This window comes from Eutrigla gurnardus (assembly GCF_963514095.1).
Source record: "Eutrigla gurnardus genome assembly, chromosome: 2".
Classification (NCBI taxonomy): Eukaryota; Metazoa; Chordata; class Actinopteri; order Perciformes; family Triglidae; genus Eutrigla; species Eutrigla gurnardus.
The window spans coordinates 23,583,409-23,609,611 of record NC_139916.1 but is presented as its reverse complement, the minus strand read 5'-3'; the positions used below and the strand labels follow the sequence as shown (position 1 = coordinate 23,609,611).

The window sequence follows — 26,203 nt, the reverse complement described above, 5'->3', positions numbered from 1 at the left end:
GGCGTGATAAGGGCATTCACCGCATTTCGAACAAAGTGGGCTTTATCCTCGGTTATGGTTTCCTGAAAATGTGACTGGTGAGCGCGGGGGTCAGAGTCACGGCAACACCAAGACAAACAGAGTGAGATAGAATCAGACTCCATAGTCGCTGCCATTTCATATCATTATTCATGAGAAGAGCATGTGAAATTCCAAATTCCAAGTTGTTTGCACAATACCCTGATTATTATATGACTAATGAAGTAGAAAATCTTTACTTAATACAGTTACTTCTTGAGAAAAAAGAAACCAGAACCAGTTGGAGGCTCAATTAGGCTGTCATGAACTGCAATTTCTGATAAATGACTCAGCAGGTTGTGATTCTTCTTGGTCAAAAATAAAAAAAAATGTCCTTGCCATGTACATGCTGACTGATGGCTTTCTCCTGCTTGTTTTACTTTAATTGGCTGCAATTGCATTAGCTGCTTCTGTGGTGATATCACTATGACATCACCACAATGGGAACATGGAAAACGCGACGTTTTCATATTAAGCAGCAGGAAATGATCCATCAAGTTCACTTTGGTCCAGTGATTATATTTTGCTATATTACTGATGAAGCTCAATCTGCCGTCAATATTTTCAACAAATGTGCGTCGAAGCATCTTTAGCATGAGCTGGATGCAGATATGGAAGGATGTGTTTCATGTGTGATATGCTGTGTTCTCACTACGATTGAGAAAGCTACAAAATGGCCCATCGTGTCTAGGTTGTCACTGAGTCGCTGCTAAAGTGTTGCTCAAGCTCTTGTTGACATAGTTACGATGTCACATTGCCCTGAGAACTGGTGAACGGCAAGAATATGTCTTTTGAAGGAAGTGGACTGGAAACGGTGAGTCAAAAACATACGATTAGTTGATGCTATACCGTGCTGAGGCGAGCTCAACCTTCATTTGAAGTGCATCATGCAGCAACAAGTGTTCATTTCGCAGCTTCCAATGAAAATGACTTGCAGTCTGTTGCTTTGTTGCCCATAGTCTGAACAAAGCATTACAGGGCTTTCACAACTCTGAACAAGAGCATATTGTGCAACATTGTTTTATTTTTATTTCTTTATTTATTTTACCTTTACTTAACCAGAGAAGAATCACATTGAGATAGATATCTCTTTTACAAGTGAGCCCCGGCCAAGGCAGCAGCACACAATTAACATAATAAGGATAGACAAGGTAATAAATAAAAACAAAGGAGCAGACAATTTGGAATTTTTGACTGAGATTTGACTTAAACTCAGTGAAATTAAATCGGTAAGTTTGAGTGATCTCTGAATCTCATTCCAAGCAGCTGGTGCACTATAAAAAAAGCAGTCTTTCCAGACTCTGTCTTCATTGATGAAACATTTAAAAGAATATATCTACTTGAGCGCAGATTATACTCTTGTCTATTGACTGTTAAAAGACTAGTTATGTACAAAGGAAGCTGGCCAACTACAGCCTTGAACACAAGTATTAACCAATGTTTGTGGCTTCTTATATGAAGTGAGGGCCAACCAACCATTTCATACAGCGTGCAGTGGTGAGTGGGATGATTTGTATTAGTTATAAATCTTAAAGCAGAGTGATAAACAGAGTCTAATGACTGCAGAAGAGCCTTGGTAGTATGTCTATAAAAACACATCTCCATAGTCCAAAACAGGTAAAAAAAAAAGAAAAAAAAAAAGAGTAGCTTTCTTTTGGCTGACTGTGAAAAACAAGCACTGTTCCTGAAATGAAACCCCAATTTTAACCTTAGCTTAGTCAGCAATTGCATAACATGTAATTTAAATGATAAGTCCTCCTCCAGCACAAAACCTAGGTATTTGTATGTGAAGACTAATTCTATTGATCTACCATGCAGTGTGTAAAGAGGTGGTGGAGAGGATCCACACTAACGTTTCTTAGAAAAAATGGTGTATTTTGTTATCTTATCATTTAAAACTAGCTTTAAAGAAAGGAGAACAATACATTAGGGTATCATCTCCATTTAAATGTATGTTTGATTCTAATTGGTGATCACTAAGATTGTTGATGTATATTGTGAATAGCAAGGGCCCCAAAATGGACCCCTGTGGCACACCTGTTTCAACGATAAGCTCATCTGAAAGATACCCCTTAATTTGCACCCTTTGGCATCTATTATTTAAGTAATTCCTAATCCAGTCTATTGTGGTTTTATTAAGACCAATACTGTCCAAACGTGATAAAACCGTATGCAGCATCGCGCCAAGCAACATGTTTTCCAATAGAGATGGAAGCTATATTGGTGCAACTTTCACTGTTGAGAATATTAGAGGCAAGATTCATTTCTATCTTGCATGTCTATGAGTTCCCAGAGTTGTACAGTTGTACTTCGCAATCCTACTAGGAAATTGGTAAAATATGTAAAACCAAACAGAAAATATCAGAGAGCATGGAGATGTTAGTAATATACTCCACATTCACAATTTGAGTCCAACTCACACACTTGTAGATCAATTGCTTAAAGGGAGTGCGGAATCAGCAGTCAATGGTGGTATAAAACAGTCAATAAAATATATTTTCAAAAAGGGTGAATCACTGCAACCGTGACATGTCATTGAGATTACAGTCATAAATAAGCGTGAAAGAATATAAGGCTGATGAGTCCAGCAGTATGCCGGCTTAGCTGTGGACAGACGCACGCACAAATACAAACTGTCCTGGCAGAGATATAAAAAAAAAACACACTACTTTGCACAAACTTCACTATAGGTAGAACTTTCCATCATCAACTAATGATTGATGGGACGGTAAACGAGAACCATATGTGCCGAATGCACACCCAATATACTATTAGCAGGACTGCATGTGCATCTGCCTTTTATACGTTTTGGGCCTTTAGTTCAAAACACAATCCACAGAATGAAGTGTTAATGAGCTCTGCAGTTTAAAAATTGTCAATTCGAACATTTGGGTAAATGTGAGACAAAGTAAATTATTCATCAGATGCCATTTTGGATGGTGATGACAGTGGCTCTTAGTTGTCAAACAACCTTCTTTTGGCTTTTGACGGATGCAAAAAGGGCAGAAAAGTGAACCAGTTCTGAAAATGTATGCTACATTGTCTGTATTTTTTTTAAGCTTTAACAATTTTGGATACAAAATATTGACTAGTTTACCGTGTCACTCTATTTGCACCTATTTGTTTGCTTTTACCAACAGCTGTACCTTGCTTTTAACTACCTGACTGGTTTAAAGAGAAATTCAGCTTTTTCTCAAAGAATTGCAAGCATAAATTTGGATTATTTCCTTTTATTGGAAAGGTCAGTAAGACACACACAGTTCTCCAACAAAGCTTCCTTGCATTGCTGCCTGGGCCTCATTAGAGAATGAGCTCTGAGATTGGAGACACAAAAGCCTTGCCCTCTTCTCCTTTCCTTCCCCTCTCTTCCTCTGCTCTCTTGGCCTTTTGATGTCAAGGGTACTGAACCATATAGCGCAGAGTCTAAAGAATAAGCTCATCAAGAATACACACTTAGTTGTGTCATTTTTCAGTTTTTACCTGACTGTGTGTGTTGGTGCTGAAAAGCGAACACACACATGCCCTGATAAGGTGCTGTTGTTCTGTGCTCGCTGGTCAGTTCATCACACAAAGACCAGTGTTGGGAACTCCAGCGCTGCGATTCAGTGATAGAGACATCACAAAGACTACATTTTACTCCCTTTTCCTCTTTGAGTTCAGGGGCTGCCCCCATAGAGGCCCGCCCACTGTGCACGCACACACACACACACACACACACACACACACACACATACACACACACACACACACACACACACATACAAGAACACAAAAGAAATAGAATTGACATAAAGAAATGAGCAAGCAAGGAACGAGGAAACAGAAAGCTGTGATGCTGATTCATTCAGACACTTTCATCTGTCAGCAGCTAATGAATTTATACGGACACAGAACATTTTTGCCATATGATCACAGTTTCCATTTTTAATGAGAAGACCATTTGTGTTGGCAAAATGGCAGCTGTAGTAAATTTGGGCTTCCAGAAAAGTCATAAATGGTTATCCACCCATCAGCATGCGCACATGGCCCCATGTTAATGCATGACCCGTAGCAAAACCAGCAAACAAAAAAGTATTTTATGTGTGGGACTACAAAGAGGAGGGCAACACAATAATACTTTCTTTTAATTATCATTTATACATGGCAAACCAATAATAAAGTGACAATTTATATTTACCAATTATTAGCAATGCTAAAATGCATGTTATTTTAACAATGTAACCTTTCATATAGTATATTAAGTATTTGTTAATGATAATTGTTTTGTAAAACAATTTCTAAACATTATTTGGTTGTCCATTATAAAGATGCAACTAGTTTGATTTCAAGCCAATTATTGACCATTGACAAACCAAATGACCAAATGCTAAATATAGTATAGAAAATGTCATGTGTGCAACAATAAAATGTTAAAATAACATGTATTTCTGAATGACTATGAAATAGCAAACATTCATTTTAGTGTAGAATGCCTCAATGTCACAAGGGGTTTCATTCATTAGAAGGAACAGGTTCCTTTTACCTGAGGAATTTGTTAATGTTGCTCATTCAGTCTTATGTCAATGAAAAGAGTGCTACGCCATTGTTCCAAAGGCCCATTATTCGAAAACCAAATATAGTCCAAATATTCATAAACATTTTCCTTTTCCTTTCCTTTTCGAAAACTCATTTAATGAGTTTTCGGTCAAAAGGACCTTATCCCAAATTTCCCATTGTTTTGCGGGACCATTGCTCCACAAATATGAAAGGTCCCTGATGCAAACAGTAGTCATGACTAATTCTTATGCAGAATGACATCATCAGACCTTCCCGATGGCAACATTTTTTCCTTCAGGAACAGAAAGTGTTTATTTTAACCCAAACCATGATCTTTTCCAAAACCTAAACCTTCTAAATCTCAGGAAATTTCTAGTAGAAACAGAGCTCCAAACTAACTTTTTACATTGGTCGCACTGGTGCACAGGCCCGGTTCCAGAACAGAATGCCTTGGGGTGCATCTGAGATTACAGAGGGTGCACCAGTACTATACTAAAACCAGCTACCCAGCTTCAGTTCAGACTTCGCTTTTATACACACAGGCCTCTCTACCATAGACAAGCACTTCTGCGTAGTTCTACTGACATGTTGGGACAACAAACATTTACTGTGCTTCACTGCCGTGCGCGCCATAGATATACTAAGGGTGCGCGCATTTTGCACACGACACACGACGCGGCCGGCCACCGGCCGCCGAAGGCTATCACAGCAGCGCTGATATAGAGCGACAACATTGCGACCTCGAGCGTGATATTACTTTATACAACAGTTATATTTCGTAAAATGTACTGTTAATAATAATAATAATTGACAATAGATTGTGATTTGTTTGTTTATTTAATCATATAAACGGATGAAATTGCTTCCGCCAACAAAAATAGATCCCCACTGAGCGGACTGTTGCCAAGCAACATATAAACAAAACACCATACATAAATGCGGAGTGATTTTGACAGTTTGGTGAACAGTCAGAGTGATGTTGGAAGCTCATATCTCAACGGTATTTAATGGAAATTGTCACAAGTTTAACTACAATTTGTTTTGTGAGCAAGTATTTTATTATTTTTATCATATTTCTAAAAATGAAAATCTTTTTTTTTTTTTTAATTGAGGGTGCAAACTATTTTTTTGGGGGTGCAATGCATGCTTATGCACCCCCGTAGAACCGGGCCTGCTGGTGCATCTAACTTTTTCATTTAGATGTTCTGACATGAACAGGATTGGGAATCAGGGAGAAAGGTACAGGCACAGCAACTTTCTGCATGAAAAAAGATCAGCAGTTGTCAAGTTGGGTTTCAGATTAATGGGCCGTCAGAATAATTTAAAAAACACACCAACTGCAAAAGCATTTGGGATATTTAGGATTAATCAATGATTGATTTGATTGATCCAGAATGTGTACCTGCCAAACTACCAAAGTTGCCAGGTCTAAGTAATAAAATCAGCCCAATGGAGAACCCGACCAAAGGCACTGCTTTCAAAGTCCAACAGTATTGCTGTCATTGCTGAAGTTATTGCATTATGTACAATGCATTCATGTAGTCAGTTTGGTAGGATTTGGGTATGAATACATACCTTCATTTTTAAAATGTATTTATAATTACAGACATGTATTTAATTTGCATAAAACATGTCCATCCAGCCATCCGAAACATAAAAAAAATCCCCGCAGCAACAGTAAAACTCTAAAAGTAGCCCCCCTCTTCAGACCTGGCGACACTTACAATGAACAGACTGCATATGACTCACCCCTGACCACATAGATAGGCTCATTTTCTTAAGTAAAACCTTGACTTTGGTCTGTTGTCAGGAGATCGGGCCCGATTATTTCACTTGCAGTAGATAAAGTTATTTGTAGGCTGCTGCTCATTTCTGTCCTGATACAGGAATGAATCAGGCTTTGTTTTAAGCTCTCTTCAAAGCTCTCTTTTGTCAAATAACGTTAATATAAATTTGGACCCAAAATCACAGTTGGCTATGAAGAAAAAGGCAATATTCTTATTACTATGAAGTTATTATTGATGATAAACATCACTTAAGATCTTACCCATTCTTTGACGGAATATCTTGATTTGGTCCGAGCACATGACTGCACTTTCCTCTGTGTTCGACTGACTGACACAGTTGCCATGGTTGTGGTTTCAGTTTTGTTCATCTGTGCAGTGTGATTGACTTTCTACAGAACTGATACATGCACAGAGCCACAGCTTCTTGTAGTGTCTGCTTTGGTTACCCTTTTAACATTAACCTAGTCTAACCAGCATGCACCGCGCACCTCGGAGTAGTAAATTGCACACACTCAAATGCTGCAAAACAAGAGATATTTGTAGGGCTTAGTTACGGCCCACAGTATATGAAGCTATGTATAAAACTGTATGACCATATTTACAGAGTAGCACTTCATTTTGTTGTTCACCTAAAGATAAAAAATCTCTCAATTTTGTCTAAAAGTAGATGATTTGGAGAGCAGCCCTGTCAGATGGAGCAGCTTGTTCAAAGTAGAGGGGTGGACATATTTGTATGAATAAATTGTTAATTTACCACAGCCTTTATATATTTTTTTTATACCCACATGCACGTCCCGAACAAGCAGCACAGCTATTTGCGTGGGTTTTTACATGTGTATACAGACGTATCACTGCACAGAAGCAAAACAAGGACCTTCTAACTGATATCAAAATGATACGGCGAAGCACACAGTAATCTTTCCAGTCAACAGGTGTAAGACTGAATATAAGTGCACAGTTCGGAGTTCACCGCCTCACCACACAGCAGCGGGCTGCAGCTGTGTGGTGCTTTAATGGAGTGCTTCGAGCTCAGATTGTTTGCGATTTTCAGGAGAATTTGTGTTTCGGTGTCAGCAAGACGACAAACAATATGGCGGGACGAGTCTTCCAGGTTACATGGTTTTCTGTTATTAGCGGATGTGTCTCTATAGCTGCAGGAACATGTTTTGAGTAGGAACTGGTGCAGCGAAAGAAAGAAAAGAAAAAACTTGTTATTTTCGTAGCTTAAACTGTATCAGATAAACAGTAAAATATATAATAAAGCAATGGCATTATTTCCACTGCATGGTTCCGCTCAACTCGACTCAACTCACACTTGGTACAAGGTAGTTTTCTCTATTTTGTTTCCCACTGCGGACAGTACACCCTCAGTGATGATGATATCATCCTCAACGCAACACTTACTGAATCCTTTCATCAACCACCAAACAGGAACAGCACTTTGCCAATTGTACAGCATAGTGTACGTAGTGTATGTATGGTGAAGTGTATATATGCTATAATGTATATTGTAGTGGACGGCATAGTGTACAGTGTTATTTAAGGTGCTGTGTATTTAGTGTTTGTCCTAGTGACCGTAGTGTATGGTGTAGTGAACAGAACGTATGAAGAAATGAACATGGTGTAGAGCCTAGTGAATGAAGTTAGTTTATTATGTTTTGGGTGCTATTTAACAACTGAGGGTTTGTGCAGGAAGTCTCGTGTCACTCTTGTGATCTCTGACCAATCAGTGATCTGCGCAGGAAGTCTCGTGTCACTCTTGTGATCTCTGACCAATCAGTGATCTGCAGTGTTTTGATTCCACCTTCTCCTATCAGTTTAACTCGCTTTTGACCTGAACCGAGGTACCAAAAACTCCTCCCAGGTACCAGGTACAAAAAAACTCCTCCTATGTAGGTACAAAAACTCCCAGGTACCAGGTACAAAAAAAGCTCCCAGGTACCAGAAAAACCTCTCAGATACCAGGTACTAGGGTTGGGCGGTATGACGGTATTATACCGTGTGACGGTATAAAAGTGTCTACCGGTAGAGATTTTGCAATACCGTTTATACCGGAGAAAGCGCAGATGTCTGCGGCATCGCTCTGAGTCACTGTAATTACACCGCCTCGACACACGGGGCACTGCAGGCATTGCAGCAGACTGCTTGCGTGGTTGCATGAGCACGACGAAGAAGAAACAGCTTTACCTAATAACAATCATGGCGGAGGCGGAGAGTGAACGTCACGAGGAAACGGAGGCAGCGCGACCCACCCATGACGAAGAGGAGGAACTCGTTCCGAAAAAGGGCGCTACGTCTGTTGGAACTTTTTCGGATTTAGAAAATCCGACAACGAACAAAAAGCGATACTCTGCAAAGAGTGTCGCGTGACTGTTGCTGCTGCAGGTGGAAACACCGGTAACCTCTTCCACCACTTAAAGTTAAAACATGCAAGGCAGTATTATGAGTCTTTCGCCAATAAATCACATCGATGATGACACCAGTATGACAATAAATCACATCGATGGAGGGAGATAACGGAGGCCATCACGACGCATACTTTTTCTCATTTGTTATTTTTATTTCTTATTAAGATGGAGCTCTGTGTTTACATTTGCACACACACTATAGCTTAAGTTAAAGCTGGAGTTCAAATGTTTACCAGACATTTGCACATTCTTTGTGGATTATTATTTATTATATTATTATACTTTCTTTAAAATAATGTTATGCTGCTGTGAGAAAATTTCAAATAAAAGAGGAAAATGATCAAATGCGACAGTATGGTTATTTTTAAGCCATTAATTGAATTTACAGGGGGAAAAACCATACCGTGATATATACCGTTACCGTGATATGAAATGATTCATACCGTGATATAAGATTTTGCTCATACCGCCCAACCCTAACAGGTACTATCCACAACTATTGCTAATAGAAAAACAAAAGCGATGAGTTGGGCCATGGCGTACCATGTGGCATATGAGAACAGCTGTGATGAATGTCATGTTTGTTTTTTTTAATCCAGATCTCTTTAGATGTGAAACATGTAGTTATGGTCCCATGATCTTTTGTTATAATGATTGGTTGTTGAATGCCTTATCGGATATGGACCTATCAGAGGACAGAAGCCAAAGAGAGGGAGATAAAGAGAGAGGAAGGAGATACAAACGCAAGGAAGTTGGCTTGCCAAAGATTAATTGTTGAGTCCAGAATGGACAATGAATGTTAACCCTCGCAAAGAACCCATTTGTACACATTGCTCCATATCATACTAGTGGTAAAAACCTCAACAGAGTACCTTTTAGTCAAATTAGAGCGACCTGAATATCACTTGAGTAGAACATGTTTTGCTAATTTTTTCCACTCAGCTACATTTCAGATCCAAATCATGTACTTTTTACTCCCAGACATCTTTTTTAAATTAAGATGTTTTAATTCAAATGATTTCATCATCTTGTCAAATAAAATTGATTGCTAATATTTAAACAACTTAGTAAAAAAAACATTTCAGTAGAACAATAACATTTTCATGGGCCATTCTACATTGTGAGGCATTTTGATAAGTTTGATGAAGTACATTTTAAAACATCTGTACTTTCACTTGAGGAAAATTGCAATGCAAGACATTCACTTGTAATAGATTATTTTGTAGTACAGCATTGCTGCTGACTGAAATAAAGGATCTGAATACATCTTACACAAATGCGCTACATTGTGTACAGTGAAATAAAAAAATACAACACAATAAGTCTCTCATACATTTTTCAGTCCATTCCATGACTTTGTGACTGTATGTCGCAATTACATGTCTGCTGTGTTTCCATCATGCTCCAATCCTCCCTTTCTCTGTCTCTCTGTCTCTCTCTCTCAAAAGCTTTCTAAATAAGATGTATAAATAGGCTGATGACACAACTGTTCCCTTCACAAAGACACCGAGCAAAGAGGAAATAGAGGAGAACAGGACTCTGGCTTTATTTAGTCAGAGCCGCTTTATTCTTCGGCTTTTCAGAACCACAGGTTAAAAAGCAGCCATTTTTCTTTCCATGCCTCCCCCTCTCACCCCTCTCTCTTGCTCTCTCTCTCTCCCTCTGCCCCTCTCGCTCTCTGAAACAGGTCGTCTATTGTGGCGGCTAGTGAAAGGCTACTGTGGCATTTATCAGAGAGGAGGAGGAGGAGGGGAGAAGACAAAACACACTCCCAATAAAGAGATAGAACAAGAGAAAGGAAAGAAAGGATGTGTATGAAGGCCACTTTTTTCTCTTCCCTCACAAAGACCCCACTCCCTTTGCAGCCCCTACTCCTTCAGGCTAGCTCAGACAAAGGAGGCCCGACTCTCATGATGTGCTCTCTCCTTCAGTCCGGCACACTTTATATCCTCACTCCATTCACTGCTGCTTCTTGAGAGCACCCACGTGTGCTCAGCATATGTGTGTGTGTGTGTGTGTGTGTGCGTGCGTGTGTTTTATGGAGTTTGTAGCAGCGATAGTGGGGGTCTATGTTTGCTGAGGGTCTTAAAGACCAAGGGGCCAGGGCTCTGAGGTGTTACTATGGAAACGCCTTTGAGCAGTAAGGAGCACAACAGGTGATTCTGCTGAAGGCCTGCTCGTCTCAGCATTGAGAAACCGCAGGAGGTCTTTGCAGTGTGTGTGTGTGTGTGTGTGTGTGTGTGTGTGTGTGTGTGTGTGTGCGCGTGTCACAAATATAGCTGCACAACAACTTAGTGCCATGGTCTGCAAGGTCTTAACCAGCTCCAATAAACTGGAGATCATGTCTGAAGATGCTGGCTGACCGCAGTAATGACACGCTGCCTGGATTCGCACACAGGCTTGGCCCAAAGACCTGACTTGATGGCAGATGAGTCTGAAAATAGGAAAACACAGCAAGAACAATTGAAAAAAAAATGTATATATAATAACGCACAAACACAATTGTTGAGATCAAGAGCCAGTCAACTCAAGAATCAGAAAGAAAGAGGGAAGCATGGCCATGTTTTCAGCTCTGGAGTTGGTGAAGACCAAAAACAGAGAAAAAGGGAGTGAATATTGGACTTAAAGATTGATTAACAACTGTTTGCTAACAAATGCGTCATACAGTATGTCTTGAAAAAGTCGATGATACTTTATGTCATCAATGTTGTGTTCACAACTTATGTCTGCCCACCATATTTGTCATCTTGTGAAAACACAGAAACCAACAATGATTTGATCTTACCTGCATGTATTTTAGGATATACAGTCCAAACTCATAAATGAGCCACTGGGTGACATTTCTATTATCACATAATGTCAATCCCACACAGGTTGCTGTCATTAATACTCACTAAAGCACCACATTTGGATTAATCCGCTCCTAAAAATAGTCCCTAAAAAATGCACTAGTTCCTCCTGTGTGAATAAAGTTTGCTAAAGTTTGCTAAAATCTACAGTGCACAACAGTTTGAGGATTTATTTAATGAAAATATGAAATTAAAACATGAAATTAATAATGTATTGCTTTGTTTTAAAATGCAATACATTATTGTTCACTTAATAAAGTTGTCTCTCCTGATTGACACCGACACCCAGCTGCTGCAGGCCGAGGCCGTATGGCTGCACCCGCTGGAAGGAAGGGAGGCTCGGGAGAACCAGAACCAGGACTGAACAGGGCAGACTGTCAGTCCCTGCTGCAGTAAAATAGGAGGTTTACTAAAGGGACTCTGGTGCTCTGAACCACTATTGCTTTTGTCCACAGGGACCAAAGTCATCATAAAATTCCCTCGTAGTAGCTTTAAATAATGTATTCACAATAAAGTGAATGTTTTCGGTGAACAATTTGGTGCCTTTTTTTTGTTAAACACGACTAAAAAGTAAATACTGTTTTTGACTAAATTTGCAGAGTTCACCATTCTTCACACGGTCTGCAGACGTCTTTGTTTTTTGGATGTGAAAGGCTGATAAAGTAGTTAAATGCCACATAGTGAAATTTATCTGGGTGGTTTCTCCTTCAATTGTGTTACGCTTTGGCTGAGATAAAACACAAGACATATGAACAAACATTAAAACATGGCGGTGGAAATCCTTATCTGGCTGCACGGAACAACAGTGAGCAGAGTAATAACACAAGTTTAGGGTCTGCAACTCTCATCCATAACTTCCCCGCCATGATATCTACGACCACTAGTCTCAGTTTGGTCCTATTCTTCTTTTGGACACAGTGACATGTACCATACAGCATGCATTTTCTGCTCATTTCCCTGGCGACATTGTAGGTTTGATCGGGCATTATTGAGATGTTGAGAAGACATCAGAACAGAAATCACACTGTCTTCCTGCACGCAGCGGAAAAGTGGGTTTTCAAGAAGTTATCATGTGGCTGTGGTGAGCGGGAGATAAAAATGCATAAAAAAAGCTGCCGTTAGAAGAGACGTTCCTTTACTGAAAGGACATTTTAAAGAGGTGTAAATGAAGAAGATGCAGCTTTTCTTCCATTTATTAGGGATTCAAATATGTCAAACGGAGAAACACAACACGCAGATTTCAGTTCAAAGAAGCGTTAGATCAGACCTGTTTTATACGTTGCACACACTGTGAACGTTGGGAGTCACACAAGCAAGCAACTTATACAGAGCGGGCGCATAACGGCCTACTGTCGCTTTAGATTTCACTGATTTTGAATGAAAATGCAAATCCTGCCACAGAACTGCTGTGGCGCAAATAAACGGACTCTGGTCATTTGCAAATGACCACACACACACACACACACACACACACACATGCACACACATAACAAACAGGTGTAGAGTGGGAGTCTTTAAAAAAGAATAAACTTCAGGTCTCAGATGAGAACAGAGCACTGTTGTTTGTGCAGCGGAAAGTCATGTAAATGAAGCAGGAACGTGGTATGTTTTTATCTGTGCGTATCAATAGCGTGTTTGTGAATTCTCATAATCGGCGTAGAAATAAACAAATCGGCTGGAAAGAGGCTCTACAGTCATGGGCGAACAAAAAAACATCTGTTTCTTGCGCTATCTTCTGATGGCAATGCAAATCTGTTGGATACCGCTGAAAAAGTAATAAAAAAAGGAGTTGAAATAGTTTTTTAAAAGGCCAGCGGTGCCTTTGGGCCTCATTTTTTGTCACTGTGGTTTTTGTGGAATGTCAGACCTTTTTTTTATTATCTCTCCATTTAACTCTGTCAAACTTTTTCCGTTAAACCTCGACAGCATGATACAAAAAAGGCTAAATTTTCCTTCGTCACATCGTAAACCTGCTCATTCACGTCTCGTACGCTCAACAATAACCGGGCCGTTATGTGATGAGTGTTGTGGGAACGGCGAGACAAAAGAAGCCTGTCGTTATGGACAAACATCAGAATCAAATTAAAAACATATTTAAAAAACACACACACACACACACATACTTCCCAACAAAAGCTTCCCGCTCAACTCTATATTTAACGGAACACACCTTGGTCTTGTAGGAGCTTGTATTCTGACGTTGCGTGCTGAACGAACACACGCATAGGAAAAGTTCAGAAAAGTCAAGAGCTGTTTTGTTTTTTTCTTTCTTAAGGGATTAGAAAGTGTTCAAAAGTGGCATGAGAAATGCAAGGCAGCGTTCAAGAATGCTTCCGCTCTTTCTTCTTCAGAACTGATTTACAGCTGTTGATAAACAGCCTGCCGCGGCCGAGAGCGCCGGCTTTACCCCGGCCTTATTAACGCATTAACGTGAGCTTATGACAGCATTCATGGACGAGTGAGCGCACATCCAAAGCACAGCTGGGCACAGCGGAAGAGCAACACGGACTGAGACCTTCCAAATATCGTTTCAAAATCCCCCTCTAATCTTCGGCTTTATAGAACAGAAACCTACAAGACTGCTACCACACACACACACACACACCACACACACACAAACATGACCGTTATCAGATGCCTCAGAAACAAAGACACAAGAGATGATATTTAACCTTGCTAGCAGAAGCAAACACATTTCACTCATACTCTTGAGGTTTGTTGAAGAGTTTGCAGCACATAAAGCAGGAATCTTACCTTGAAGCGAGATGCTTGCTGGGTCGTGCGTGTGTAAGTGTGTGTGTGAGTGTGTGTGTGTGTGAGTGTGTGTGGCTGCTGTTGTCTCTGAGAGTGGCCCATCAGCACCATAAAACTTGTACTTTATCACCCGCCCAGCACGGTGTGTGTGTGTGTTTCCTATGAAGTTCCTACAGTCATCTTTTTTTTGGGGGGGGGGGGTTCCTCCTCTATCAAGGCAACAGGTGGAAAGTCTTTTTTTTCTTAAGTCCCAGAAGAAGATGAGGCAACAGGAGTCAAAGGACCTTTGTTGCACCTTCACAAAGAGCTGAATTCAAGAGTTTAACATCTCCGCTCCTAATTACTTTCTCGCCCCGTTAGATTCGGAGGTTAAGAAAAGCTCTCACATCAGGCGGCCCTTATAGGAAGCGGCGACCCTCTGCACTTACACTTGAATGTGACGGATTCCGTCTTCGCGATGCCGATGTACGCGATCATTAACGCGAGCCGCGAGGCTCAGCAGCTGACCGTGATAACTCTTATCAAGGACGCAGTGAAGAATTAACCTGGAGAATCTCACTTTATCCACTTTTAAAGCCAACAGTAGGAGCAGCACAGTCTCACGGCAGTTTGTGAAATACTCACGAAAATGGAATCTGGAATGAAATGGAATTCAGCCCGACTTCCAATAATCAAGTAATTCCAATGCAATAATGGTAATTCTGCTGACTGGTGACACATTAGCAGCACATTGGGGGCGTATTCATGAAGCTTCTTCGGATAAAGATTTGTTCCCAATTTAAGATAAAAAGGTATTCACAAAGCATCTTATTCCATAAGAGGAGGACTTTAAGCGTTTCTCAAGCAGAGGAGAAATGGCGTGAAGACAAAAGGGACAGGAGAAATATTCTTCTCACGCTGAATGACAGTGAGTTAATGAAACTTTTCACATTAGAGCAAGAAGGCATAACGGTTGTAGTCCATCTCAAAATGTGTTGCTTTTTATACAGAAAGGCCAGAAATGACAGAAACTGGTGAAAGCTGAGCCACGTTTCCCCGTTAATATCAAGTACAAGCTACTGCGCCTGTTTTCAAACACGTCGTTAATACTACTACCTAATGGCTTACCGTTTATTCATCACATTAAATAGCCTTCATAATGACTCCGCGTCTGAATAGAGACTACATTCTATGAAGAAGCCGATCAATTTCACTGTCCAGTCTGTCCATTACCACTAAGAGGCTTTTTCTTCTTCTTACCGTTCTAACAACGGGGTCTCCTCATACAGCCCCATGCTACCCCACATGCTTCCCCACATGCTACCCCACATGCTACACTGCTGTAGAAGACAAAGAAAAAGTAACAGCACACACTGCAGGTCATAATTTAAGACTTTTCTTTACGCCCAGTGAAAACAACACTTGTTGCTGTGCTGAGGGAATTCCCAGAATCCTCAAAGAAACCATCTGGATGAAAAGGTTCTGCAGGGAGCAAGAAGTGGCACATATCTCGTTTTATTACATTGGTAATGAAACAATAATGGGGGTTGGGTGAGATTACTTTGAAATGTAATCAGTTACTGAATACAAACTATGCAGCAGTTTTAGTAAAGTAATCCATTGGATAACAAAATGCAATCTAAACTGAGTACTTTGGGATTACTTAAAAATCTAATATTTCACCTTATACTATAAAAGAATATAGTACACAAATGCATTCCACAAATATTATTTTTTCTCTTAAGATCATCGCAAAACATTTTTCATGCAAATTCAATTCATTTTTGCATCTCCAGCATTTACAAATCAAATTACCTTACACAAACAGCACTGGCCCAATGTGTTTGCCCATGGCTTTTATTAAAACTTGTTATTTTAATGTTCTTTTCATTTGGAAACTCATTATGCATCTTAATATTATTCATGCTGTCTTTTGACAGATGTCTTTGCAGCAGTGAGAGAAACTTTTTTTTTTGTTAATTTAGCACCCAATCAGGGCAATCTCATGGAAATCAATATCATTTTTTATTTTTTAAGGATTCATTTATTAATTATTTTTGATAACGTCCAAGTTTGATAAGTCCAAAAGTTTGTCCAACCAACAGTCAGGAAACAAATCCACATGTTGGAGCAGACAGCCGTCGGGCTGTCAATGTTAATCACTGTTAATGATTATCGACTAGTCACTTCTAAAATAAACTAATCAACCACTTAAGCTGTTATCAATTTGGACATCAAACGTTTCAAGAAGTTTGACACGATGTCATTGTATTAAAGCCACATTGGAATTTTAGCAGCCTATTAAATAAGCTGCGGGGGGGAGGAGTCTACTGCACGGGATAAATGAGGAAAATGTTTCCGTCCGAGACGTCACACATCGACTGTCAGTGTGTTTATCAGTCAGTCGACCAGCTGGGTGTTTTCATGTTCACACTTCTTCCAGAGGAGACAATGGCAGCGAGAGGGTTTCATTTAAAGAGATCATAAGGCTTCCCCGAACCCAGCATTGTTCACTGTGATTGGCTTGGCCTCACACTGCGCTAAAGGAGAGGCTGAGGAGTAGACGCACACACACACACACACACACACCATTATTCTCCATTGTGGTGTTTCTCTGTGGACTCTTGGTTCAATAGGAATCAGAGAACAATGTCGAGAGGATATAGGAGGTCAGGAGGAGAGAGGGGGAGAAACCTTTGTGTGCTCTGTTGCCCTTATGGAGACGTCAGATGTAAAGGAAATGGTGCACGCACATACCAGATCTCACTTCAACCCTCACGTGAAATAATCATTTAGAAGGCAGTGTAACAGCGGAACGTCAATACGAGAAATATGTTAAAAAAAATAATGCACAGCTGGGTGGTCCAATATAAAAAAAAACAGGTTTGTTATTGGCTACGTCAGAACGCTGTGAAGTGCGTTATAGGTATTTAAATCACAGCTGGAGGAACCTCTACAAAAATGATTAAAGATGCATTTCAAACTTGGTGGATTTCCGATTTTTTTAGAACAACTATACATAAGGCTCCAGGCTGACTTTTTAAAAAGTGTGATAACAGTACAAATAATATCAATCATTTATAATAACCATAATACATTTTATCTGAATTGATTACAGTGAATTATTTATTGTAATCTGATTACATAACCCTGTTTACATGTAATCCTACCAACGCTGACAATAACAAATAGAACCAATTTTATTATTTAGGTTCATGTTATACCCGAGAGAGGGGATATGTTATTTCTGGCCACCATGTATGTTTGTATTAAGGAAAAGACTTGTGAATAGCAAGACACGTCGGCTGGTTTACTACAACGCCATGAACATAACACAACCAAACAATTTTGTTGAGATTTAATTGCAATAAACGGATAAAAAGGATGTCGAAGTAGCTACATAATGGCATGTAACCAGCCCGACGTCATGGTTTGTTACATACATTTAAATTACTTTTAAAATGCTTGTTTTCTGAATAGAGTTCGGATCGATCGGAGGGAGGCTATGCTAACACCGTAGCTGCTCCATAAAATAACATCATCTCGACATAAATACAGCAGCGCCCTTGTTTGGTTTCCACACATACATTTCTGTGTGAGGTTCTCACAGAGCAACGACAGGAGTAGAATATCAACGCTGATTTTACAGCACAAGAATTTTTCGAGTTGTCGAGTTGAAATATTTCCACTTGCGCGAATAAGCGACTGATGCCTGTCGGTGCGAATTCACGTCCATTCGCATCTTTGCATTAAAAAGCGTTGCGTGAAGAATTTGCTTCACGTTGAGTGTGAACACACCTCAATACCTTGAATACAGCAGAAAGTGTTGTTTTGTGCCCGTTCAGGTCTCTGACTCTGATCTAACAGTAAACACAGGAGAACCATGAACTGGGAGGTAACTGGTAAAGTACCATGTGGGAGTCGGAGCACTGTTGCCACGGTTACCTGGAGTTTAATGCAAACTTCTCCCTGATTTAAAACGGCGGCTTAACAAGTGTACGATCTGAACGGACACCTGCCGGCCAATCTACGATGTCACATGATCGCACTCAACCTGAGAGACGGAGACACGGAGAGAAAGAGCGAGGACCCGGGTCACCTTTCGTCCCACGTGAACCCATTCACCTGAGAAGACAAAGCTCCAAAAGACAGAGACGAGGGGGGGGGGGGGGGGGGGGTGCAAAGGTGAAGGGTGAAATGCCAAACCACTCCTTGAGATGATCCTGTTTGTGTGTGTGAGAGAAAGGTATGTATTACATAGTAAACCATGTGCTGACAGCAAGTCTCTTTACATCTACACTGCTCCATCCTGTTCTCAGTGTGGACATCAAAGAGCATGATGGGAGTTGCAGGATATGGAGATGCAGCATTACTATCCCTTCTAACTGGCCTGAAAATGAAAAGAAAGAAGAGGAAGAAGGAGTGGTGGTGGCAGCAGTCAAAGATTGGCGTAAGGAAAGGTGAGGGACTCCCAGCTGACGAAGACGAGCGGCCACATCTACAACTCCTCTGTTCGGTTCCACCGCAACATTTTGATGTTCTGCGTGGGCGACAGGACGATATAGGAATTCATCGTGGGTGGGGATAAAGTAGAGTAGATAAAGTATGACTAAGTGCCATTTTAATAGTTTCGAGCACATTTAGATGATTATCTAGACATTATCACGGATTGCAATTACTTTATTTTGCAGGACAATCGTGAGATGAAACGTTCATACTGTCCCTCTGAGACGTCTGTGCTGGTCCCAGACCTGCCGTCCGTCCATCCATGTTTACCTCCACACTGATCCACATCACCCTCATTTCTGATGCCAGGAACCTTGCGTGGGACCCCGAGCACCCGTGGAGTCACCGTCTCACCCTGAGCCTTTACGTAAACTACATTCTCAACGACAACATGATACATAAACACTCCCTTCACCACAGAGATGACTTCATCACTCTGATACTCCTCCAGAACTTTGGCAAATCAGGAAGTTGTGGGGGGGGGGGGAGCTGCTGAAGCATTGGGTAAAAATGTTTTCTGGGTCAACCTGCTGATATCGGCTCGTTTGCATCCGCCAACAGAAGTGACATCATCCCCATCATCATCTAACCCATAAGAGATCATTGCTGCCACAGTTGTCAGTGGCACATTCGGAGATGACATAAAATAAATAAATAAAGATGTCACAGAGAGAGAGAGAGAGAGAGAGAGAGAGAGAGAGAGAGAGAGAGAGAGAGAGAGAGCATACATGTGTAGATCATGAACGAAAGCAAGTGTGGAAGTTGTTTTTTTTTTTTTTTGGGAAGTTGATAAATAAATGGATGAGGTGGAACTTCACAACGTGCCTTGTAAACATCACAGATCGACACCTGACATTAAAGAGACGCTTGGAAGTAACAAGTCATGTCCCAGTGAGCTGCACTGTGGTTTCCTCGCATCTAAACGGATTTCACAAACACTTAGTTGTTCGTTTGGTTATTTTGAACATTTCCAGCGCGTCGCCGCGGATGTGACCGAGCCTTTACTCACCGGTCCCGGTGCGCCCGGAGCTCTCCACGAGACAGAAGGGGGGAAAAGAGAAAAAACTTCGTCCTCCTCCTCTTCCTCTCCCGCTTTAATTCCTCACCGCATTCACAACGCGCTGGTTGTGGGACAGAAGCTGCTCGCTGCGGACTTGTCTGCTCCGGAGTGCAGGAGTGGAGGAGCCGGTCGGTAGTGGATGTTGGTTAAGATACACACACACACGCGCGCGCACACACAGAGAGAGAGAGAGAGAGAGAGGCGGATTACTGCTGCGGTGCGTAAATGTTTTGGAGACCCAGAGCGCAGCCTTGCTCTCTCTCTCACTCACTCACTCACTCACTCACTCTCACTCACTCACTCTCTCACTCACTCCCTCGACCCGGTGACTTTCTATCTCTCCGCCGCTGTTTCCAGCGCTCACCGTCCGCAGCGCTGCCGCTCACCTCCCACTTAAAGGGAGAGGGACTATTTCCAGGTGGCGGCGGTGACACGGAGGGAGGGAGGGAGGGAAGATAAACCACAACAGTCAACCCAGTCCGGAGAAATAGTGACGAAATACAATCTATCGTGTCAAATCGTGTCACTGAACAATTTAAACTACCTCTGGAAAGTGAACGGGCCGTTTGTCCCGGTGGACGCGGACCACATGTCCCCAAGTCGTTTCGTTTTGTTGCCTGAACATAACTATTTTTCTAAACCTTAATAAGTGGTTAGGTTCTTGCCTCAACCTAACTGAGGGCACACTCACACGTGTCCCAGTTTCCCGGTACCGTGCCAAAGCACAAGTCCAAGACAACCACACAGAATGTCATCTCCCACTTGGCTGTCCTGTTTCACTTGCAAAATACATAAAAAAAAATAAAAAAATTAAATAAAAAAACTTGCAAAACACATCAATACGGAAGAAAGATTCTCTGGATATTAAGTTTCAGCTCAACTTTAAACACCTTTATCATCTTATTTTTTTTTTTCAATTAATCGATTAGTTTAATGACAGAAAATAGAAAAAATCACAAGTAGCTTATCAAGTGCTCAAAGACGTTAGTCTCGATATTTATGCTTTTTTTCATGCTGAATGACTTATTTCAGAGAAATGATCTTCTAAACACAAGATTAATTGGTTTCATGTGATACTTTGTGGAGGAACTCAGTTTTACACATTGACTAATTGATTAGTCAACAAAATCGTGTGAGTATTATTCAAGTAAGAATGTCAATTGGTCAAAGACAGTCCAAGTCATAATATTCACAGCTTGTGGCTGGCATTGTTTTCACTTTATGAGTCTGTGTGTGAGTCATCACGGCAGTATGTGGTCCAGGAGACACCTTCGGTAGCAGGAAGTACCACAGAGTACTTTGCCAGGTGTTTATATTTTTGTCTGTAGACAAAATATGATCGTGATCGTTTCTCAATCGTGCAAGATGTAGTCACGAAACGTTACAGGTGTGCAGCGTAGATCCCAATGAAAGATAACTTTGAAGATGGGTGTGTTGCGAGTGGTGCTGGAAGTAAGGGGTGAGGAAGGGGGAAGGGGCCACTTTGCACCCCTGGCCCGATTATGTGTCACAGCTGGTGTGATCCCATCACATGACGGTCTCTAGATCTGAACGGCATCTGTATCTGCTGCCATATCCTCATATTCATGCCTCAAACACACATAGAAAGATCATCCGACAGAGATCTTGTATTAAATGTGTAATTTGGCATCCCAGCTGGTGTGATTCCATCACAATATCATCTCTAAGTGTATTTTAGCGCGGCCTTCCCTTGTGAGATGAAAAAGAAATGAAAACAGTTGCATCAATAAGATGTCCATCATGTCCGCCATATGTGATAAAGGTGCATTATTCCATATGCAGAGGTCAATATTGACATCTCTGAACCATAACAATCAAATAAGTAGCTACTGTAATAAGAGCAATATTTCTGTTTTGATAACAGACAATAGATTTGTATTTTTTTTTTTCTATTCTTTTTTCTATTTTAACGAAGTGCATCTGGCCGTTGTGCAGAAATGTATGTAACAACTCTATATCAAATTTAAAATACAAGTAAGCTACAAGTAACTGAATCTCAGGCAATGAGGACGTTTTTTCACAAGCCACTTCACTTGCTCCTTTGTCCCGCATCATCACAGAAAGCAAAACTGCAGAAAATTGAAATGAGTCACATAAAGTGTCGTATCACACGCTGCCGGTTGTTTCACTAGTTAGAGCAGTCAGATGAAACATGTTGACTGTGGCTGTTTACAGTTTAGAAAGTTACTGATCTGCTCTGCTCACATGTTCTCAATCCATTCAAACCCAGCACTCGTTATTGTTCGTTTTTCCACGGTTAACCAAACTGTAATTACAACACTACTTTTTTTATTTTCACTTTGCACATGAACATTCCCTTATGTGTAAAACGAGAGGGTTTATACTGTTGCAAATCTTGTTTATCACCATCAAGTCAAGGATGGAGTCCAAAGAAAATCTGATTAAAGTTGGGAAGGGTGTTATTTTTTCTTTTAAAGGAAAACAGAGTTCAGCCATCCTCCCCAGTAACTCAGTAACGTACATACAGACCTTTATTTTGTTGGACCAACAGTCCCAAACTCCAAAACCTTCATTAAATGATAACAGAGAAAAACTGAGAAGCTGGATTTAAGAAATGTCTGCTATTTTTACTTACTTAATGACTTTAAATTCATAACAGATTATAAAAACAGGTACTTGGCTGTCAACCTACTAAAGGATTAATCAACTAATTAGCTCATCTCATGTTTAACCTCTGAATGGCTCTATTCTGTCAAATTACAAAAATATTTTCCAGTTTGCCCTCTGCATTCTCTGCAGACAGCTTTAGTTTTATTTGTTGTTAAGATGTTGGCCAAAACATCCGCCACTGCCCAAATACTAGACCGATGAATAGGATTTAAGTTGTGCTAAGGGACTGTTCGTTAGGTATTTTAAGACCCACCGGAGGGATTTTTGGACCTCTGATCAATTTATGCATGAACCCCCCCGGCGATCATTTATTTTGACATGATCCTACAATCGACATGGCAGAATTAATGTTTTGTCACCTGGGTACATAAAAACACTTTTTTTTTTTTTTTTTAAATTGAGCATTTGAAAGCAAAGTTTTATCCAGAGTGAATTTTTATTTTGAACATCACAAGCAAAATTCCATTTCACTTCCATTGTACTGATGTGACAGCAACATGCAAAAGTAACTAAAACTACTAGCAAGGATAGAAATAAAATAACCCTTTAATCTATTGAATTACCCCCCCATCTTTACCCAGATGACCAAACTGAACTGAACATAAGAATCATGTTTTTTTTATTGCTGCACTGTTACATCGAATGGAAATACCCTGGATCTCTTCATTTATTTAAAAATTCTGTTAATTTAATATTTTCTATGTTGTATAAAAATAAAATGTTTGCTAATGATTTATAAGTGCATTTCGAGTAAAAGTCCACAAATAAAAAAGATTTTGTGCTTGGAACAAAAATGTGTCTGAACGGGTTACTGGCCCATCAGTTATGTTGGGCCAGTTAACTAAGTTTAGTTTCATAGAAGTGAAATCCAAAACAAGTTTGCACTTTGTAACACCATCGTCGGACGACGTCGGAGGGCAAATGTGTTTAGAGCTGTTCCAACTGTCCACACTCCACGCTGCAGGGAAAAGCCAGACACCACTGAGAGGGGTGAGATGTAAAATCAATTCAATATGGGGAATATCACATTTTCAGACAGCCTCTCCTGAAAGGCATTCCTCGTGTTACACTCAGTAGTTCACACGAAAAGTCACAGAAATTGCTGTGTGACGAATAAGAAAAATAGGGCTTCTGTGGTGATTTCAAACCCTCAGTTGAGACTGAAAGAACTGGGAATGCTTCCTTGAATTCACTGGTTGTATAGTGTGACTGTCTCTCCTGCACATCTAATGAAATCACTACTGAAGTTGCGGTATTTTCCAGGAAGTAGCTGTTTTCCAATAGTAGCTTGAGTGCCCGACCCGTACTGCAACCATCAGTAGTTGTGTCCCAATTCAGTAGCCGCATCCTTCGGAGGTTGCATTTGAAGACTAAAAGCGGCTGCAACAATCACATTCTGACCTCATGTAGATCGCAAAGGCCTCAAATGAATCGGGACGCAACTTGTGGTTACAAGTTGAACTGACCCTTCGCTAAGCTCCGCCCTCGAACGCAGCCTGGCTAATGATAGCGCAGCATGGGCCTGGTCTGAGCAGCGACCGACAAAACAATCCGACTGCTACACAGACTCCCTTACATTTATCCATAAAAACCTGAGGAGCTAAAAATAGTAGAACACGTTAGCACTTATGCTAGCTACTGAAGGTATGCTGAATACATGCTGCTTTTGCTTTTTAACAACTACAACGTGAATAAAGATCTACCCGGCTTTACAATAACTTAAAGTTTGAGCTGGTGATGAGCTGGTTCACTTTTACACTCTGCTGTCTTGCCTTTAGCGTCTGTCCTTTTGTGTTTAACCTGTTTTTGCTGCTGAATCAGTTTGACATCCTGGAAATATCTTCGAAACACCTAAACCTTCTTGTCTGCTCCTCCCTGAATTTGCTTTTTTTTCAAAAATGTAGACAATATTTCCTCAGGGTGAGCACTTAGTGACAGTGTGGGCTCCATGGCAGCTCTGACAACTTGACTGAGTCACCATGGGGGGGCGGGGCTTAGCGAAGGGTGGAATATTTTGACCAGTTACTCTGCTTGGTTTCTGTCTGCTGTGATTACTTGTTTTGTGTTTCAATGTAGCCGATCAAACAGCAGTTGTTGTCATTGATGACTGTTGCTTTTCTTGTGAGAGGACAGGGCACAGAATAGTAATTTGTCTTTGTTAGATTTATTTTCATGCACAAACAGTTTGGTCACAACACCAAACAGACAAATGCAGCGTGTCAATGACAACCTTGTTTCTGAACAGTTTTTTTTTAAAACACTGCTGCAAAGTGGAAGTACAGAACTTTGTCTGTGATTGTGAAAAATTGTCAATTACACATTGGCGTTTTCCAAAAAGCTCGGCAAACATTTAGTGGTGAAACAGCCAAAACTGTGAGTGGTCATTTTTTTTAATGTTTCTGCGTAGAGCGACTTGGTAGACCAGCGGCTGACAGAACGTCAAAAATGTAAGAAGTGAAGACCTCATATCAAGACAGAAAGAAAGAAAGAATCGGCGAGGTCATGGGAGTGCACACGAGGAGAAGATAAAAGGAGGCGCGGCTCTATGGGGACAGTGAGGGAGAGAGAGCGAGAGAGAGAGGGACAAAGGGAGGAGAAGAGAGAATGAGAGCGAGGCAGAGAACGAGGTAGAGAGAGCTTGGCCGTGCATTGGAGGAGCTGATGTGCCATTTCTAATCCCTCCTGTTCGTGGCTTTGTGCCGTGGCCCAGCAGGAAGTGGGAGCTGGGCAGACAACAATTAACAAAAGAGCTGTGAAGAATACAATTAGCCATCAATGGCCAACCACGGGCCTTTGTGCCTGTCGCCATGGAGACGGCACAACACCACTATACTGAGATTACAAAACCCTTTTCTACACTTCTCCTTTTTTTCTCCATCTACCCTTTTCTCTTTTACCCTTTTCCTTTTTTTCCCCAATTTTCTCTTTTCTTCCTCTTTCAAACTAAAGTCCCTTTTTTTCTCTTTAGTTCATCTTTTCAGTTTCTTTTTTTCTCTCGGACACACACACACACACACACACACACACACATAGACACACTTATTTGTACTGCTATTCATGAGAACATGCTCTCTGTGAAGCAACGTGATGTCTCTGTGTTGTGATGTTCTGGCTTCTTGGATGTCTCATGACTGACAAGAAGAATTAAGATCATAAATTAAGCCCTCTACATCGTCCAATAACATCAACCCACACCTCAAAATCATCCGGCAGCTCTGGATAGTTTTATTCAGTCAGTCCTTGAAACTGATGTTCCATTTCATTCTGTAAGAAAGCTGCAGTTTGGCCACACCTGTTGCTGTGTAGAGGCAACTGCCTCCACATCATAAAGACTTTTGGATTTCAGTTGGGAGCCTTCACGCAGTGCACAGTGGACTCAGGCAAATTCACATAAGGATTGCATGGCTTTTTCGGCCCCTAAACCTGCAAAAAAGAAAGGATGATTTATACGGGATGTATGCTGACATTTAGTTTGGGATGCAGATGCAAGGATAGGTGTGTCTCTCCTCCATGTAATTTTTAAAAAATGCATGGGAAAAATAAACACAAAATAATAAACAAATGCTTTCTATCTTCCATCTCCCTCCTGTCCCAAATCATGGGTTACATTTCCCC

General features: G+C 40.8%; 1 protein-coding gene across 9 annotated transcripts in view; it reads right to left on the bottom strand.

Moving 5' to 3' along the window:
* Positions 1–20,252, bottom strand: part of sox13 (SRY-box transcription factor 13) — a gene marked incomplete at its 3' end in the record, with an annotated part of 46,664 nt that extends 26,412 nt beyond the window's left edge. For 3 of the 9 annotated variants that reach the window (XM_084039969.1, XM_084039972.1, XM_084039973.1), the window contains exon 1: positions 19,886–20,251. Of the gene's footprint in view, positions 1–19,885 lie in introns of all 9 variants that reach the window. The other 6 variants (XM_084039970.1, XM_084039971.1, XM_084039975.1 and 3 more) reach the window with 3 other exon arrangements.
* Positions 20,253–26,203: the final 5,951 nt, after the last annotated feature.